A 20,933-nucleotide genomic window follows, 5' to 3' on the forward strand; every position below is an offset into this window, starting at 1 on the left:
CCTGTGTACTCAATAAGTACACTTTTGCTTTTTTTCCCAGGAGAGACCTGAGTGAGGGTTAGGAGGAATGTATTAAGTGGGCATAGTCTGCTTGGATATATTATTGCTAAGTCGCAACAGATCCTAAATTCATGAGCTCCTTCAGATATTTTTATATAGAATATATATGTAAAGAAGCTTATTAACAAGTTATAATGGGACTGAACCCCCACTTAACCCTTTCCCCAGCTTAGTGGAAAATGAAATGGGCTTTGGGCCATTCTTTTTTAGAGTTGTATTAGAGCACTGGAATCAGGAAGACTTGAGTTTAAATCTGAACTCACTCACTACAGGGTCATATCACTCTAAGGAAAGAATTTAATCTATTTGCCTCCATTTCCTCAAATATAAAATGGGAATCAAAATATCACCCACTTCACAGAGTTTTTCTGAGGACCAGATAAGATAATATTTGTAAAGGGCTTAGCACGATTTTAGGCACACATGAGTTTAATGTCTATTCCTTCCCTCCTTCCTCCTACATATGGGTTGAACTAAATGGGTGGTGAGGATCTTTCAAACATCAAATTTCTGTGATGCTATGATTCTGACATTTCTAGGATCAAGTGGTCCAGAAAACTACAAGGGAAAGGCTTTCGATCCTGGTTCTTTTGTATACCCAGGTATCATTTCTCAGCTCCACAGCTCATTCTAGCAAATGGATAGAAGGTAAGTGGGAATGAAGGCAGGAATCGAGGGAATAGGAATGATTCTCATTTTTGAGACAAGTTGTCCCCAGGGCCTGTAGGTGGTTTCCCAGATCATGTCATTCTTGCCTTTGAAAGACATAAATTGTTTTTATGGTGTCAGTAAAACCCAAAGAACACTGGCCAGGGAGGTGAGAGATGGCTTCTATCCTAGGTCTGGCCAAACTCACTAACTTCAAGCAAGTACTATAAAATGACAAAGTTGAATTTTCCAGTTTCTAAAGTTCTTTCAAAGTTTTGACATTCGATATTTCTGTTAATGCCTTTAAAAAACTGGCATAACTGTATATTTTTGACAAACTTTGGTTAGATTCCTTTTGGTTTACATTGTTGACACATGGTTTAAATTTACATAATTTAAATGTGATTTAGTCAATTGATCATAATAGCTCAATTAGAACTGTTCAAGAACAAACATGTCAAGACTTACTGTACTCCTTGGTAATTGGATGATCAAATGGCTAATGAAGCTTGGGACTGTCAAACCAATGCTGACTGTCAAACCAAAGCACTGTATTCTTTGATTTTTCTGTGAAGGTTAATAGCATCCATCTACTTTATAAAACTTGGCTCCTTAAGGTTTGGAAACAATGCAGTTACTGAATTTTCAAGGTGTTTGCTCCTTGATGTTGGAGGATTCCAGAGTTCTCCTCTATGCTCTTTCTCTTCACCTCTTTCACATGCCATCTTTCCTGATCCTCATGGCTACTATTGATGCTTTTACCCCCAAATTACCTTGAATATATTTTGTACATGTGCTCCCCCCCTATCTTTGCCCACTGTAAACTCCTGGTGGTCATAGATTGTTTTATTGGTGTCTAACATACAGCAGAGAATGAAAAAATGCTTTTGACTGTTGAGGCTGATGATGATGATTTTCAAGGATAAAGGGGTAAATATCTAATAATTGGCTAGGGCTCCGGGCAGGGGGTGGATGAATGTATGCACAACACACTTTTAAGCTTAATTTGCATTAGTACCAGTTTCCCCAAGTCTAGAAATCAACAAAACAATAGATTGGATCAAGCATTGATTTGTGGCATTTGTTGAGGTGTAAATAGTCACACTAAAAATTTAACAATTGGCTCTTGACATTCTCCATGATCCATTCTGGCTACAGCACATCCCTGAATTGATTTCTGTTTATTTGAAGAAAAGTTTCCAGTGGGAATATATAATGTCCTTAGCTCCCTTCTAAGCTCAGCTCAAGGGCCACGGCCTTTCCCGACTCCCTCACTTGTTTTTACCCCACACTTCTAACTTGTAGCATGAAATAAAAATATAAAATGTTTATTTACTCTATATTTGTATACACTGTTCTTCCCAGTAGAATGCAGGCTCATTGAGGGAACATTCAATATCAAACCAGCAAGTAGTTAGTGCAGGTTTGTTGAATTAAACAAATGGAAATGGAAAAGAATTTGATAACTGGAAATGAAATTACCTAGGTGGAAATGAGGCTGGTTGTTATGAGGGACAGAGATGAAGTAAAAAGAATGTCCTGCAGGGAATCAGAAGAATAAGTTTCCAGGCCTGCTTGTTATGCTAGGTAAGGATGTGACACTCATTTAAATTCTTTGGGCCTTATTTTCCTTATAAAGAAGATGAATAGGCTAGAAGATTATACAATTAGATGTGTTTAGAAAGGATCAAATGACTTTCACTGTCTCTTACTCCTCATTCCACCTAAGTTCTCACACCTAGTCAGAAGCAACCCTCGACTTCACAGAAGGTCAGATCCCGAAATCCTGGTGCTGTGAAGACAGGATTCTAAATTTCTAATTGGAAGGGACCTTAGGGCTCATCTAGTACAACTATTTCATTTTACAGATCAGGAAACTGGGGCTGAGAAAGGTAAAAAGCCAAAGGGAACTCAAATCCTCTGACACCATCTCTATTACACTGCAGACACTAAGAGTCTAGGGAATTTCCTAACAGTAATCCCAGACCCTGTGCTTTTTAACTTGATTTGATTTTTTTTAATGAATGACTTCAAGCAATGACAAAGTAACTGCTTGTTGGAGATGTCAGAGAAGATTCTTGTTCACATATGAGTTGTACTAGAGGCCTCTGAATTCCCTTCTAACTCTTCAATTCTGTGATTCTGTGACTTGATAAAAGCCACAGGTGTTATGTTTTTCACATGTGCAGATGACAGGAGGCCAAGGGAAATGTCTAACAGGTTGGATGACAGAGGGGTAAGATCCAAAAAAATCTCAATAGGCTAAAGCAATAAACCAAAATCATATAAGATAAAATTCAATACAGATAATTTCAAGTCCCACATTTCAGTTAAAAGTCAACTTTGCAAGTATAATATAGGTGAATCATGGTCTTTTTCATATACAAAAAGATATAAGGGTTTTGGTGAACTGCAACTTCAGTAAGAGTGAGCAGTGGATCATGTGAAAAAATATTGTATTCCTAGACTTAGTTGAGAGGCATAATGTTTAGTGTGATGGTGATGACAGACCCATTGTCAGCTACCCTACTCAGACCATATTCAGAGTATAATATTTAGTTCTGGATATCACATCTTGGGAAGATTATTAAAGTTTTGTTGGTTGAGGGAGTTTCTGCACTGAGAATCATACGTCACTGACATATTTATAAAGGTGGTTCATTCCAAGAAGAGTACAAAAAGGTTAGTAAAGGAACCAAGGATCATGAAAGAAAGATGTAGCAGTCCACACCTATCTAGGGACAAGGGAAACAGAATATACCTAGTGGCTTAGAAGAGAGTATGCTCAGTCTTGAGCATGGCCAGGAAAGCCTCTGACCCTTGACCCCAGCTTCCCCCAGGTTAGGCGGGAAAACAGGTTTCTTTGTGTTCACCTGCTAAGAGACACCACACCTATACCTTGTCATTAACCAATGATAATCATCCCTATGTATTGTGTATATTTGCATATCAAAGAGATTAAATCCAGGGCCGCAGCAAGCTCCACCCCCTCTTCCTCTCTTGGATCTCAGCTCTCACTGATGTCTGTCCTTGCTGGAGCTTGGCCTCAAGCTCCATCTTTAATTCCTTTCCTCCTCTATCTCTCTCACCTGGGTCCTGGCCTTCAGCCAGGTGTCTCTTTCTTTCCCAATGCTAATACCTAGCATTCTCTAATTCTCTCTATTAGTCTCTATTCATTCTCTTAGCTGAGCTATATCATCCTCTGACCGGTGAAGTGTTAAATTGGGATCTCTGGACGGAATATAGCCTTTCAGTGACGTCCATTGATTGGGGCATGGCTGCGGCTCCAAGATATTAATGATAACTGATCTCTGACTCATTATTGACTTCTCAAATTTGGCTCCCTCACGCCCTTCGCAGCATCCAGAACTTCTATCCTTTTCTATCTTCCTACCTTAAGGCTTCTTGTGGGTTTGGAAAGCCTTAAAAGATATATTGAAAGAACTGAGTATCTCTGGCCTAAAGATGGGAAGACTTGTAGGAACATAATAGACATCTTCAAATATCCGAGAAACTATCATGTAAAAGATGGTTTATATGTGTTCTTACTGGTTCCAAGAAGCAAAACTAAGAGTAATGGTTAAGGGGATGGAGTTGGGGGGATCATGCAGCTAGAAAGTATCAGGTTTGAAACCACATTGGATTGTAAGTTCCTTGAGTGAAGTGACTGTTTTTGTCTTTCGCTGTATCTCCAGTACTTAGCACAGTGTCTGGTATGGCCTTAATAGTAGGACCTTGATAAATGCCTGTTCACTTGACAATTCTTGCTGACTCCAAGTCCAGAATTCTATCCACTTTATCATCCTGTTTCTATCAGCATTGCCTAAATTGCCTGATAATTAACCTATTACTAAGCAATAACTGGTTTCTAAAAAGTAACTTATCACAATATTCACTGCTAGTTGGACTATAGACTTGCCTTGAAAGGTGTATTAACTCATTTAGGTCCATAGATACCACTCAGTGCATTGATCAATAATTTTCTAAATGTTACCTGAGGGAATATAGAAGAATGTCTTAATTTTTGCATCCTTCAATGATTCCCAAGACTCTCATTATTCTAAACATATACATGTGTTTATGTATGCCTACATATATATATACATATATATATATAATATGCACTAGTGTTCTTATTGTTAATATTCTGAGCAGCATTCCCCATTGATGATCAATCAAGGCTCTAATGCACTGTACTTCTTGCCAAACTTTACCAGTTTTGGAGTCTAATTCCATTTCTCCCTACATCTTTTAATTAGCTACAGAGTAATTTCTTTTGTGGTTAGAGTGTGTTCTTTCTGGATGACAGAGTTGTCCTCTATGTAACCTAACTAAAGGTATGCATTTGGATGTATTAGCTATCCAGCAGATGTCCAAGCCAATAAAGTTCCCCAGGAGTACAGTATCCTGAGGTTTAAACTACTTTACCTTGAGAAATGGATGGAGGTTTGTTCTCACTTGCCAGAGCCCCACAGGGCAGCTGCATGTGAAGTGCACACAAATGTGACCCACACTCCTAACTATGGAGCAAACTGTTATGTCTGTCATTGTTTCAAACAATGGGGAAATTTACTTTCCCCACATGAAAAGAAACTTTATTTTCTTCCTCTTGACATCAGTTATCACTACATACAGGCTGAATTCACTGGACTCATCCTTTCTGAGTTATTCGCAAACACATGAATGATTTTATATCCTGTTCAAGAATTTCACCACTTCTTTATGTCATTTTCTTATACAGTAATCTGAACCTACCATGAATGTTCTATTCACACACTCAACTCATTAACAAAGAGTACAGAAATCACTGCTATGCAGACTGTCAAGAAATATGGTAAGAGATAATTCATATATTAATGCATTAGTGGCACAAAAATATTTTTAAAAAACTAAAGCAAGACCTCTAGGATGTTAAATGGCCCCTCTATGAAGAATACCCAGAAGGAACATGTTCAAAAATCTCAAAAACTATGGTGGCCCAAAGACATAACCTCTACCAGTGAAGGAACAACCAATATTGATGAGATCAAGTTCAAAGATTACAAGTCACTTTCAATATTGCCTTTTTTTAGGCAAAACTAATTCTATATTAAAATATGAGATTAGTGTAACATGCTTTTCTTTACTTCCTCTGGTTCAGGACCATTATCTTTAGAGTTCTCATGTACCCCAAGAGATTTGTGAGTGTATCTTCTTTCTATTACCATTGTCTCAAGCCCCTAACAGATGGGTTCCCCCATTTACAGGGGCCTATTATTATCACCTGTTTGGCCGAAGCAGTCTTCACATGCTGGGTGAGCAAAGCCTTAGTTCACCAGGGGTCTACGACATGATGGCTACCCTCACAAGGTTTAGTCTACCCCATACTTTTGTTCTGCCTTGGAAACAATATGCAATATTGATACTAAGATGGAAGGGTTTTTAAAAAATGTAGTGTCCATATTTAACCCAGTACTCCAGACGTGCTCTGCCCTCCCCATTCTGGACACTATGCTTAATTATTTTTAAACCCTTACCTTCCGTCTTGGAGTCAATACTGTGTATTGGCTCCAAGCCAGAAGAGTGATAAGGGCTAGGCCATGGGGGTCAAGTGACTTGCCCAGGGTCACACAGATGGGAAGAGTCTGAGGCCAGATTGGAACCTAGGACCTCCAGTCTCTGGGCCTGGCTCCCAATCCACTGTGATACCCAGCTCCCCACTATGCTTAATCTTAATGCTTCTCTACTGTTGACTCAAATGAGGGTCCACTGAAAGTCATCTATCAGATGAGCTATTTGGTCATCCCTCTCAAATTTTGTGTGTATAACATTAATTTTTAAACACATAACAAGATTTAACATTTCTCCCTATTAAATTTCATCTCATTAGCCTAACTGATCCCTAAAGCACTATACTAGGGACCTCCTTGCAACTTAAAGCTGTAGTTCAATCATTCAGTCATGTCTGACTCAGCATGATCCAATGGGCCATAGCATATATTATCTACAGGGTTTTCTTGGCAAAAATACTGTAGTGGTTTGCCCTTTCTTTTTCCAGGGCATTAAGGCAAATGGAGGTTAAGTGATTTGCCCAGGGTCACATAGCTATAAGTTTCTGAGGCTGGATTTGAATTCAGGTCTTCTTCACTCCAGGCCTAATACTCTATCCCTCGGTGTATCACCTAGCAGCCTGAGTTGACATAGGACCATTAATGACTAATCTTTCAGCTTGTACAATGAATTAGTTCTAATTACACCTAATTGTACCACTGCCTAACTCACACCTACCATCTTTTCCATAAACACAGCATGTTAAAATCCAGGTAAACTATATGTATAATATTCTTCAGCCTTGTAACCTTATCAAAAATGAGTTTAGCTATAGTTGAACATGTTTTATCCAACACGAACATTTGCTAGCACTTTGTAATCACCCTAGGTATAGGGTTGGAAACCACCAATGTTGTACTAACTGGGGGCTTATGGAGTTCAAAGAGTCTCTGCAGCAACTAGCAACTGCAGCTACCTTCATAGGATCATAGAATCTTAGCTGGCCTTGTAGTTATACTCTGGCCTCAGATCCTAACCATTTCACAAAAGCATCCCTAACAGAGGCTCTGTTCCCATAAAATGGAATTTGGGGAAACAGAATATTTAAAGACAGATGACCTAGGTTCAAATCTTGGCTCTGATATTTGCCATCTGTATGACCTTCGGCAATTCACTTAATATCTGTGGACCTCAGTTTCACCATTTGTGAAATGGGAGTTTGGATTATATAACCTCTAAAATCCCTTGTATCTCTAAATTCTATGACCTTCAGCAACAGTGACATCTCCCTGTCTCCAAAGGCAATATATCTCATTTCTTTCTCTCAGTTTTGGATTAGAGGTAGTAGGTATTCTAAAGATTATCTTGTCTTATTGTTTTTATAGAGGAGAAAACTAGGTGGTACAGTGGATAGAGTCCTGGGTCTGGAGTAAGGAAGACTCATCTTCCTGAGTTTAAATCTGGCTTCAGACATTGACTAGTTGTGCGATCCTGTGTGACTTCGTCCTATTTACCTCAGTTTCCTCCTCTGTAAAATGAGCTGGAGAAGAAAATGGCAAACCACTCTAGTGTCTCTTCCAAAAAACAAATACTAAACGGGGTCATGAAAATTGGATATGACCAAAAATTATGGAACAACAAAAATAAGTATTATCATTATTAAATGGTATAGAGATGATGTCACCTTGGAATACATGGCTGACCAATGTGCATGTTCTTCCTATTACCTCAAAGTAACTTATTTCCCATACTACTTTGGGGGAGAGAACAGAAAAATGAAGGGCAGTGTGGTTAATTTGGTAACTGACTTAATATTTTGTAGCTTTACTGATATCTGCCTGATTAAATGTTTTACTCTTTTAATGTTATTCCTTGGCTGGTCACCTAACCTGGGAAGCAACTGAATAGGTAGGTCTAAATTGACTTTAGGAGTTCTGAATTTTCCACCAGGGTGGGACAAATGGATCACTGGTAAATTTCCATTTAAAATCTCAATAATTTGGAATCCAAGTCCGTGTATACATAGTTATAAGTTCACTTAACTTAAAATTAAACTTTCACGTTAGTTGTGAATTGAGCTTGCTCAGATACCATGTATGTGTCCTATAAATAAAGCCTCACTTCCTATGTTAGAATCATGACCATATTTCTTTGTATCTTGTATAGCTGGAGCTGCCAAATTCATTATGCATGGTGTGGCATTAAATATGTGATCTCAGCAGACAAACAGAAACCATAATTGATCCTTTATATAGCTCTTTACATTTGGCATTTTACAATTCAGAGATGATACTCTGCCATACTCAAGAGCCATTGTGATCAGCTCATCCAGATGCTTTTGAGTTATGTGACAATTCTATACTGCCAGTAGGAAACCAATGCTGAATGCATAGAAGGCCAGACGGATGGATGAAAACTGAATAATTCACTTACTTGTCCAGATGCTTCTAAACATCCTAGAAACTGAATGGAGCCATTGGGCTTCCAAATTCCTAGTCCCAAGTTTCAGTGAAGCCTCGCTGCCTTTCAGTCAGTTCTATGAAGTCAACAACCTTCTAAATATATTCTTGTTAAGAGTTTACTTCACTAGACCTGAAGCCACATTAGAATAGATTCTGTTGAGAATATAATCTCTATGGATAGGAAAATAGAAAAATCACTTTCATGCAAGCTGCAGAGTTTCTTTGCCCAACCCACCACACACCTATTTTTTATCACTAGAAGGAAAGAGATATTTACTAAGCTCTATCTGGACTGTTTGCCAAACTGGGGCTGAATGCAAGAAACAGTAAAGTTTCAACTTGGTGAGCACTTGAATTTAGGGGTGGCATTTGAAACCAAAACAATAACTGTCCCATATTACTTTCACTCAATGAAGCAGTGAATCTCTGCATTTTTGTTGTTGCTGCTGCAAAATGTCATTATAGGATGGCTTTTGATGCCCAAGCCAAATTTTCAAATCAAACATCTCAGCTCTGCAAATCTCGATGGGTCATTTTCAAGTACATATGAGGAAAAGGGCGTGAACCAGAGACATCTGGGAGTGGAGCCAAGATAGCTAACATGAGAATCCTCTCAGACCAATATTGAAATATCACACAAAAACAAGAATGAAAGAATCAACAAAGAGACAGAGTGAAATAACTTTCAAGAAAAGAAATACCTAAAAGGTAGGCAAAGAACATCTGAGGCATTTGGGTGAGAGGAGATCAGAGCCAGCAAGAACATGTAGCAAGGATGGAAGAGCAAGCCAAGAGCAAGTCACATACTCTCACCCCACATCTGCTGTCCAAGTTTCAGAACCTAAGCACAAACCAACATCCAGACCCTGAGATCCCACCTGGGAAAATAATGATACAAACTAGCCCATACCCCTTGAAATTTCAAACATGTGGAGAAATAAGGAGCCCCAATCCAGGGAATTCTACTCTTGGCTTGGGGTAAGGACATAGTTCACACTTTGGGGAGGGGAGGGAACTGATAGCACTAAGTGTTAAGTACTGACCTTTTTGACTAAAGCTCAAGGCATACCTCGAGGATAGGACAATCGAGGTTGTGTCTGATTAGATCAAGTACACAGTGAAACCAAAAACTTGAGTCTAAGCCTGGGGCTAGAATCTGCTCAGCCCCTGACCTGATCAAGATCAGAGTGAGATAAAAAGCTTATACCTAAGCCTGAGGCAAGTCTTTAAGGTATCAGCATCTCAGGGGGCAACTGAATAAGGAGGTAGAGGGGGCTCACAGAGCTCTCAGTCCTCAGATCATCACATCATCCACCCAAGCCTACCTATAATTAGATAGGAAAAATGAGCAAACAACAAAAAAGCATCTAACTCTAAAGAATTTTTATGGAGACAGAGTAAGGTATAGACACAGAAGGGGACAGTGAAAGCAAAGGAAAAACACACAAAGTCCAAAAGAAAAATATGAAATGGACACAGATTCTGGAAGAACTCAAAAAAGACTTCAAAAACCAATTAAGAGAGGCAGAGTAAAAGTGGGGAAGAGAAATGAAAGTGATGCAAGAAGAAACAGGGCAATTGAAAAAGGAGAATCAAAAACTGTCAGAGGAAAATCAGGCCTTAAAAATCACAACTGACCATACAGAAACTAATGATTTCATGAGAAATCAAGAAATAATAAATCAGGATCAAAGGAAAAAAAAAACAGAGGAAAACATGAAATATCTTATTGAAAAAAAAAACAGACCTAGAAAATAGATGTAGGAAAGACAATTTGGGAATTGTTGGACTACCTGAAAGCCATGATCAAGAAAAAACATTGAACATCACACTACAAGAAATTATCAAAGAAAACTGCCCAGAGATCCTTGAACAAGAATATAAAATTGAAATTGAAAGAATTCAAAGATCACCTTCAGAAAGAAATCTTCAAATAACAACTTCCAGATATGTAATAGCTAATTTTTTCAAGCAGTCAAAAAGAAACTATTCGGGAGGCAGAGTAAAGATGGAGGCTTAGAAGCAATAAAAGTCAATTCTTCTGTGAAAACCCTTCCATATCAATAACAAAGTCCTTCGAGGAGGATACAAAACCAAATTCAACAACAGGACAGAGCAGGGGGACCCTCCTCCTTGCTTCAACTTAAAAGCTACATGGATTCTCATGTTTAAGGAAAATAAAGAAGAAAGGTCCCAGGACTCCTCCCCCACCTTCTGTGCTGATACTTGGGAAGTTGGTAGGATCTTGGGGCAAGGGCTCTAGCCCAGAGGGAATGTCTTGCTACCACAGCTTCTCCAGGCTCAGGGATCTGACCACAGCTGGCAGAGAGGATGGCAGCCTGGTTGCAGCTTTTAGCCACCATTCCTCCATCTTGGGCCTCGGCCTCTGGAAGTTTTGGCCTTAGGGCACATTCAGCTCTGCAGATCAGCTCAATTGTCTTAACCTAGTCTATCAATAGTGCAGATAAGAAGCCTCCAGAGGGCAGAAAAGCTCAATTTCCAACACCCTTCCCCTACACACACACCTACTATGCTGAAACCAGTGGTAAGTATCTGGCTGACTGGGATCCCAGAGTGAAGGCTGCAGTCTCAACAGAGTACCTTGGTACCACCACTTGAAGCTCAGGGCTCTGATCTGGCAGCTGGCCAAAAGGAAGAGAGGAAGATGAGGTAACTACCTTCAGCCTCTACACCTTCACTTTCACCTTCAGCTTCTGCTAGCAGCTGGGGAAGATCAGGCCTCAAGGCCCATTAACACAATCGGTCAGCTACATTAGCCTAATCCAGTTACTTAGCAGAACAGAGAAACCCCTTCAGGGCAGAAAAGTCCAAACTCACAAGTTCAGCAAATAAACAGCAGAACAAGAATATAGACAATAATGAGGGGGAAAGAAGGAAAAATGAGTATACAACAGAAAAAGAAAAAAATTACAATCAAAAGTTTCTAGTCAGAACAAATGGAACATAGGAGGACCAAGGAACACAAAGAAAAAACTCAGGACTCCAGTAAATTGGACATGGGCTTTGGAAGAACTCTAAACACAATTCAATAAAGAAGAGAGGCTGAAGAAAATTGGGGAAAGAACTTAAAAAGCAAAATAAGTCATCTGGAAAGACAGGCACATGAACTAAAACAAGAAAATTGTCTCTTGAACGCCAGAATTGACCAGCTTGAAAATGAGGCAAAGAAAGTGAAAGATGGCCTACAAAGAAAAATAGATCAAAATGAAAAAAGCCAGGGATGAAATTCAGTCTTTAAAAATCAGAATAAACTAGAATCCAATAACTTCAGAAAAAGTAAGAGTTTATAAAACAAAATCAAAAGAATGAAAAAACTGAGGAAACCATAAAGCACCTCATTGATAAAACAACCAACCTGGAAAATAGATCCATAAGAGACAATTTAAGAATTATTGAACTACTGGAAAATCATGACAAAAGAAAAAGGCTGGATATCATTCTACAGAAAATTATCCAGGAAAACTGCTCTAATATTCTTGAACCAGAGGGTAAAGTAGAGATTGAAAGACTCCACAGATCACCTCCTGCATTAAATCCCCAACTCACAACACCCAGGAATGTTATAGCCAAGTTCAAGAATGTTCAGACCAAGGAAAAGATACTACAAATTGCTAAAAAGATATCAGATATCATGGAGCCACAGTCTGTATTACACAGGACCTGGCTACATCCACATTGAAGGACCAGAAGGCAGGGAATATGATATTATGGAAAGTGAGGAAACGGCATCTACAATCAAGAATCAACTATCAAGCAAAAATAATTATATTCTTGCTGGGGAAAGTATGATTACTTAATAAAAGACTTTCAAGCATGCCTGAAGGAAAAAACAGACTTAAACAGAAAATTTGATGCCCAAATACAGAACTCAAAAGAATAACCAAAAGGTAAGTAAGAAAGGGAAAAAATTCTTAAAGGACCCAATAAGTTCAAATGATTTGTATTCCTACATGAAAAGATGATATTGGTAAGTGTTAAATGTTATCTCCATGGTATCAAGAAGGGAAGTATACTTAGAGGGTACAGTGACAAACTGAATATTATAAGTCAAAAATATAAAAACTAGGGGTAAAAATGAGGATAATATTAAGAAATTGGAAAAGAGTAAAAATAGGATAAATACACATTTCACAAATAAATGCCTGTGAAAAGAGGGAGGGGAGAGAAGGCCAATACAATGGAAGGGTGGAAGAGGCTGGAGACAGGTAATACTTAAATCTTATGCCCTTTGGAAGTGACTCAGAGAGAGAAGAACAATCAGATCCATTGCGACAGAGAATTGTATCATACTCTATAGAGAAGTAGAAGGGTAATAAATGGGTTGTTGAGGAGGGCAGTAATACAAGGGAAAGAGAGTTTTGGGGGTCATTTAAAAGGCAATAAAATAAGAGGGGAATAATAAGAGGGGAGGGTGGGAATGAGGGTACTATTAGGGAGGGGAAAGGGGGGAGACTGACAAAGTAAAAAGGTTGTAGGGAAGGGTAAGAGGGACAACAGAAAACGCCAAGGAGGAAGTCAAAAATGGGGAATACACAGACAGTAATCATAACTGTGAACATGAATGGGATGAATTTACCAATAAAAAGGAAGTGGATAGCAGAATGGATTAAAAACCAGGATCCTACCATATGTTGTCTACAAGAAACACACTTGAGGCAGATAGACATACACAGGGTAAAGATAAGAGGGTGAAACAGAATTTATTGGGCCACAACTGAGACAAAAAGGCAGGAGTGACCATTATGAACTTGGACAAAGCTACAGCAAAAATAGATCTCATTAAAAGAGATAAGGAGGGTAATTACATCTTGATGAAAGGCAGTATAAATTATGAAGAAATATCAGTACTCAATATATATATATATGTACCAAATTGTACAGCATTCAGATTTCTAAAGGAGAAACTAAAGAAGATTAAGGAGGAAGTAGATAGGAAAAGCATACTAGTGGGAGACCTTAACCTTCACCTATCAGAACTAGATAATCAAACCCCCAAATTAATAAGAAATAAGGAAAGTGAATGAAATGTTAGAAAAAATAGAGTTAATAGATATCTGGAGAAAATAAATAGGAAAACCTTTTCAGCATCACATGCCACATATAAAAAGATTGACCATGTACTAGTGCATAAAAACATTGCAAACAAATGTAGGAAAACAGAAATAATAAATGAAATGTTTCAGACCATACTGCAATAAAAATTATAAGGGCTTGTGGAAAGGCAGATTTAAATTATTTGGAAACTAAATTATCTAATTCTGCAAAACTGGTTGGTCAATGAAAAATCAAAGAAACAATTACTGATTTCATTGATGAGAATGACAATGAAGAAATAGCATATCAAAATCTATAGGATGTAGCCAAAGCAGTACTCAAGGGAAAATTTATATCCCTGAGCGCAAAAATGAACAAATCAGAGAGGGAAGAGGTCAATGAATTGGACATATAACTTAAAAAACTAGAAAGAGAACAAACTTAAAATCCCCAGATAAAAACTAAATTGGAAATCCTAAAAGTTAAAGGAGAAATTAATAAAATTGAAAGTAAAAGAACTATTGAACATATAAATAATATTAAGATCTGTTACTTTGAAAAAACAAAATAAAGTACTGGTTAATCTAATTTTAAAAAGAAGAAAATCAAATTAAAAGTATCAAAGATGAAAAGGGCAACTACCTCTAATGAGGAGGAAATTAAGGTAATTATCAAGAACTGTTTTCCCCAATTATATGGCAATAAATATGACAATCTAGGTAAAATGGGTGAATGTTTAAAAAAATATAAATTGCCTAGATTAACAAGAGGGAAAAGAATGCTTAAACAATCCTATCTCAGAAAAAGAAATTGAACACACTGTCAAAGAATTCCCTAAGAAAAAATTCCCAGGGCCAGATGTATTCACAAGTGAATTTCATCAAACATTTAAAGAACAACTAATCCTAATATTAGACAAACTATTTGACAAAATAAGCAAAGAAAGAGTTTTACCAAATTCCTTTTATGATACAAATATGGTACTGATTCCAAAGACAGGCAAACCAAAAACAGAGAAAGAAAACTATAGACCCAATTTCCCCAATGAAAATAGATGTAAAATATCTTAGAGTACTAGCAAAAAGACTCCAGCAAGTTATCACTAGGATTATTCAGTATATACATTATATCTGAGCATCATATTCATGATTCCAGTATGATCAACTAATGTACTTATTTTGAAAAAATTTCCTACAAATTACACTAGCACTCTGCTTATAATTTATTTCTATTCCAATTGCACTATCAAGCATCCCCCACAAAAATTAAAAATATGTCTGACAAAAGAATTATCTTGATAGGATAAAACATAGGGCATTTATTTCTAGAAATAAAGTACCCTTATTTCTAGAACAATAAGAACTGAACCTACATGTAGGAACTCAAAATTCTCTGTGTTTCCTTTACACCACATTCTAGTAAGGTCAGCTAAATAAGCTATCAGGCCCATACCCGGAAAATATTAGCTTATATCCTTTCCATACTAATGTCTCCAAATGTACTAATAATTATCTCACTTAGTTTACTAATAGGCACATCAATTACACTAATTAGTAACCATTGACTAACTGCCTGAATAGGCTGGGAAATTAACACACTAGCCATCATTCCAATAATAACCTATCACACCACACACACGATACAGAATCAGCAATCAAATAATACCTAACTCAAACCACAGCATCTATAATCATATTTTCTATTGTCTATCAATGTATCTGTAACCAATCAATGAACTCTATCCCAAATCTCTAACCAATGAGCATTCTAATATAGCCCTAGCTATAAAATTAGGACTTATTCTCTTCCACTTTTGGGTTCCAGAAGTCACACAAAGTATCCCACTTTTATTAGGCATGATACTACTCATTTAACAAAAAATTTTCCCAATTAGGAAAACTATCCATATAATTGATCATGTCAACTAAACCAACAGAAGTCACATGATTATCTCAATAGATGCAGAAAAAGACTTTTACAAAATACAACACTCATTCCTAATGAAAACACTAGAAAGTATTGGAATAGATGGGCCTTTCCTAAAAATAATAAACAGTATATATTTAAAACCATTAGCAAGCATCATCTCCAATGGGAATAAGTTAGAAGCCTTCCCAATAAGATCAGGAGTGAAACAAGGATGCCCATTATCACCTCTATTATTTAACATTGTACTAGATACACTAGCAGTAGCAATTCTGAAGCAAAAGCAATTGAAGGTATTAAAATAGGCAATGAGGAGACCAAGCTATCACTCTTTGCAGAAGATATGATGGTCTACTTAAACAATCCTAGAGAATCAACTAAAAAGCTTGGGAAATAATCAATGACTTTAGCAATGTTGTGGGTTACAAAATAAACCCACACAAATCATCAGCCTTCTTATATATTTCCAACACATCTCAGCAGCCCAAGTTATAACGTGAAATTTCATTTAAAATCATCCAAGACAACATAAAATACTTAGGAATATATCTACCAAGACAAACACAGGAATTATGTGAACACAACTACAAAACTTTCCACACAATTAAAACTAGATCTAAATAATTGTAAAAACATTAATTACTTATGGGTAGGATGAGCTAATATAATAAAAACGACAATCCTACCCAAATTACTTATTCAGTTCCATACCTATCAAACTACCAATAAACTTTTTTATTGAATTAGAAAAAATTATAACAAAGTTCATTTGGAAGAACAAAAGATCAAGAATATCAAGAGAACTAATACAAAAAAATGTGAAGGAGGGAGGCCTAGCAGTAGCAGATCTTAAGCAGTACTATAAAGTCATGATCAACAAAACAATATGGAATTGGCTAAGAGACTGAAAGGAGGATCAGTGGAATAAACTTGGGGTAAATGGCCTCAGCAAGATAGTGTACAAGAAACCCAAAGACCCAAAGATTGCAGATTTTGGGAAAATAACCCACTATTTGACAAAAACTGCTGGGAAAATTGGAAAACAGTAAGGGAGAGACTAGGTTTAGATCAACATCTCACACCGGGTAAATGACTTAAATATAAAGAAAGAAATTATAAATAAAATAGGTCAACATAGAAGAGTATATCTGTCAGATCTATGGTAAAGGAAAGATTTTAAGACCAAGCAAGAGATAGAGAATATTACCAAATGTAAAATGAAAAATTTTGATTACAATAAATTAAAAAGGTTTTATACAAACAAAACCAACACAATCAAAATTAGAAGGGAATCAACAAAATAGGGAAAAATCTATAACAAAAACCTCTGACAAATGTCTAATTGCTCAAATTTATAAGGATCTAAATCAATTGTACAAAAAAGTAAGCCATTCCTCAACTGATAAATGGGCAAGGGACATGAATAGACAGTATTCAGATGAAGAAATCAAACCTATCAATGAACACATGACAAAGTTCTAAATCTTTCATAATTAGAGAAATGCAGATCAAAACAACTCCGAGATACCACATCACACCTAGCAAATTGGTTAATATGACAGCAAAGAAAAGTAATAAATTTTGGAGGGGATGTGGCAAAATTGGAACACTAATGCATTGCTGGTGGAGTTGTGAACTGATCCAACCATTCTGGAAGGCAATTTGGAACTATGCCCCAAGGGCTTTAAAAGAATTCCTGCCCTTTGATCCAGCCATAGCACTGCTGGGTTTGTACCCCAAAGAAATAGGGAAAATATGTGTACAAAAATATTCATAGGCACGCTCTTTGTGGTGACAAAAAAAATGGAAAATGAGGGGATGCCCTTCAATTGGGGAATGGCTGAACAAACTATGGTATCTGTTGGTGATGGAATATTATTGTGCTGAAAGGAATAATGAACTGGAGGGATTCCATGTGAACTGGAAAGACCTCCAGGAATTGATGCAGAGTGAAAGGAATAGAACCAGGAGAACATTGTACACAGAGACTAATACACTGTGGCACAATAGAATTTAATGGATTTCTCTACTAGTAACAATGCAATGTTCCAGGACAATCCAGAGGAACTTATGAGAAAGAACGCTATCCACATCCAAAGAAAGAACTATGGGAGTAGGAATGCAGAAGAAAACCATGATTGATCACATGGTTCAATGGGGATATGTTTGGGGATGTTGACTTTCAATGATCATTCTATTGCAAATAATAATATGGAAATAATTTTGAGCAATGAAAAAAACAAACCATTCAAATAACATGGAGCTACAATCAGGATCACACAGGACTTGGCAGCTTCTACATTACAGGATTGAAAGGCATGGAATATAATATTCAGGAAGGCAAAAGATTTGGGTTTACAGCCCAGAGTCAGCTATCCAGCAAAACTGAGTATATTCTTTCAGGGGAAAATGGACATTGAATAAGATAGATTTCCAAGCATTCTTGAGGAATAAGCCAGATCTAAACAAAAATTTGAAGTCCAAACATGAAACAAGAGAAGCCCAAAAAGGTAAACAAGAGAAAATTTAAGGGACTCATAAAGATAAAAATGTTTATATCTTTACATGGAAAGAGGATACCTGTAATTCTCAAAAATTACTCTTAGTAGTATACAAGATAGAAGGCATTTACCCAGAAAGAGAGTGGGGAAGTAAGTTGATTATGATGATATGATGTATATCATAAGACAATATGATGTGTATGCAAATATCATGATATGAAACTATTTATGTATGATAATATATCCATATGAATGATATGTAAAAAAATCAAGGGGTAAAAGAGAGCATTGCCCTGAAAGAAGGGCAGGGAGAGATAGAATGGGGTAAATTATATAACACAAAGAGGCATGAAAAATCATTACAGAGAGGAGAGGAAAAGGGTGGTTATGCTTAAACTTTAATCGTAACTGCCTCAGAGAGGGAAAAACATGTATACTCATTGGGGTACAGAATTATATTATCCTACAGTGAAGTAGAAGGGGAATAAGACAAGGAAAGGGGGAAATAATTGAAGGGAGAGGGAATTGGAGGGGGGTGACAAAAGCAAAATACTGGTGAAGAGGAACAGAGTGAAAGGGAATAAAGCAGGTTCTAAAGCAAATAATATATGGAGGGCAATACACAGTAATCATAATGCTGACTGTGAATGGGATGAACTAACCCATAAAACAGAAGCAGAGTAGATTAAAAACCAGAATCCTACTGGATGTTGTTTATAAGAAACACATGTGAAGCAGGGTAACACACAGATTCAAGGTAAAAGGCTGAAACCGAATTTATTATGCATCAACTAAAGTGAAAAAAAAAAGGAGTAGCAATCATGATACCAGACAAAGCCAAAGTAGAACTTGATCTGATTAAAAGTGATAAGGAAATTACATTGTTCTAAAGGGTACTATAAACAATGAAGTAATATCATTACTAAACAGTACTTATTACCAAGGCAGAGAGTTGCTCTGCTCTCTTCCTGTGCAACCCCAACCCTGCATTGGAAACGTTTATTGGCTCCCATCATTGTCCCCCCTCTGTCCTCAATTCTTCTAATTATTTTTCCCCCTTTTGGATGGATCTCCTAGGCTCTACAGTGAACTGCAAGGCCATTTTTAAAACTTGTGCTGTTTACAAAGAGAAGTATACACTTGGCAATAGAAAACCTTGTGGACTAATGGAGCTGTCCATTGGATGACTGTGTAGTAAACCCAGATAAAAGAAAAGTCGTGTAACTTCATACAATTCCTAAGAGGCCCTCTGGTAAGCACAGAGATTCTGCATAGCTATGCATTGAGAAGTTCATAAACACTGGTATTCTTGAAGAGTGTTTTCTTCTTGACTTCATTTCAACCAACATTTATGGGATCACAGGGCCATAGTTTTAGAGCTAAAAGCAATATGAAAGGTCTGATTCAAACCCCCTTATTTTACAGTGGTGCAATGGATAGAGTGCTGCATCAGTAAGACTTGAGTTCAAATCTGGTTTCAGACACTTAATAGCTGTGTGATCTTGGGTAAGCCAGTTAACCCTGTTTGACTAGACCTTATCCTTTGTTCTTGGAATTGTAAGAATTAAGGTTTTTTAAAATTTAATAAAGAAATGGGAAACCATTCTACATCTTTTCCAAGAAAACCCCAAATGGGATCAAAAAGAGTTGGATTGAAAATTACTAAACACAAACAAGCACTATAATATGTTATATGATTTGTTCTTCAAAATAACCCTGGTACTATTATTCTCCCCATTTTACAAATAAGGAAACCAAAGCTTGAAGCAGTAGCTTGCTCTCTGTCACAATTCCAGAGTTGTTGAGGCATAATTTGAACTCAGGTCTTTGTACCTCTATGTCCAAGGATCTATCTACCTACTCTCATAATGAGCTTGCCACAGATAGGAAACTGAGACTAGAAGAGCCAACATATTACAAATAAAGAATTGGGGAAATCTAAAATAAAGGATGTGCTAAAAAGAAACAATAGGGTAGAGATGGTTATCTGGCAAACAAGAGTGGAACATAATTGATGGCTAGTCTGTGACCTGCAGATTCTATTATAGTGTCAAAAGAGTATGAGAAAGGCTCCCAGCATATTAGATGGCTCACCTGTGGAAAATGTATGACCAAATAGAGACAAGTGGCACAGAGGAGAAGCAGGCCTGAATGAATGCAACACACATCACTGGGAGGAATTCCTACATTAATGAGATCACAGGTAAAGCCAAGTCCTCTATCCATAAGGATAAAATCATCTCCTAGGGAGGAAATGACATCTATACAATGAACCAGAATACATGATGGTTCAATGTGACTAGGGCAAAGTCTGGAAATGCTTCATGGAGAAAATGGCAGCTGATTTGATACTTAAAAAGAGCTGAGGACAGGGTACATGGGATTCTGTGGGTCTTCCCATGGCACATAGTAAGTAAATACTCAGAGGCAGAATGGGGCATATCCAGTTCAGGGAGTAATTTGAATTTCAGATCAGATGAACAGAAATGTTATAAAAATTTTCATTGAAAGATTTTCTATTTTATCCTATAGACAATAGGGAATGAAGATTCTTGAGCAAAGGAATGACATAGTAAGATCTATGCCTGAAAAATCAATAAAAGGTAATGATCCCAGTTCTTCAAAGTAGATCCTTCTCATATAACTATCCACAATGTACTTTTTCTGTGCAAAATGTGTGTCTATTCAATGCCAGACATCCAGATGAAAAGTGAAATTTTAAATCATCCAAATGTTTCCACATACCCAGATG

The 20,933-nt window shown here is 37.1% G+C and overlaps 1 long non-coding RNA gene across 4 annotated transcripts in view; it reads left to right on the top strand.

The window, feature by feature from the left end:
• The window catches only part of LOC103097829 (uncharacterized), a 101,337-nt gene that overhangs the window by 69,092 nt on the left and 11,312 nt on the right, over positions 1-20,933 (top strand). For 3 of the 4 annotated variants that reach the window (XR_008914663.1, XR_008914665.1, XR_008914664.1), the window contains exons 16-18: positions 1-12,607; positions 19,259-19,433; positions 20,714-20,784. The exon at positions 1-12,607 is cut by the window's left edge and continues 20,772 nt beyond it. This is a non-coding gene — a long non-coding RNA (uncharacterized LOC103097829). The remainder of the gene's footprint in view (positions 12,608-19,258; positions 19,434-20,713; positions 20,785-20,933) is intronic. The other variant, XR_008914666.1, reaches the window with a different exon arrangement.

Source organism: Monodelphis domestica, chromosome X, assembly GCF_027887165.1.
Source record: "Monodelphis domestica isolate mMonDom1 chromosome X, mMonDom1.pri, whole genome shotgun sequence".
Classification (NCBI taxonomy): Eukaryota; Metazoa; Chordata; class Mammalia; order Didelphimorphia; family Didelphidae; genus Monodelphis; species Monodelphis domestica.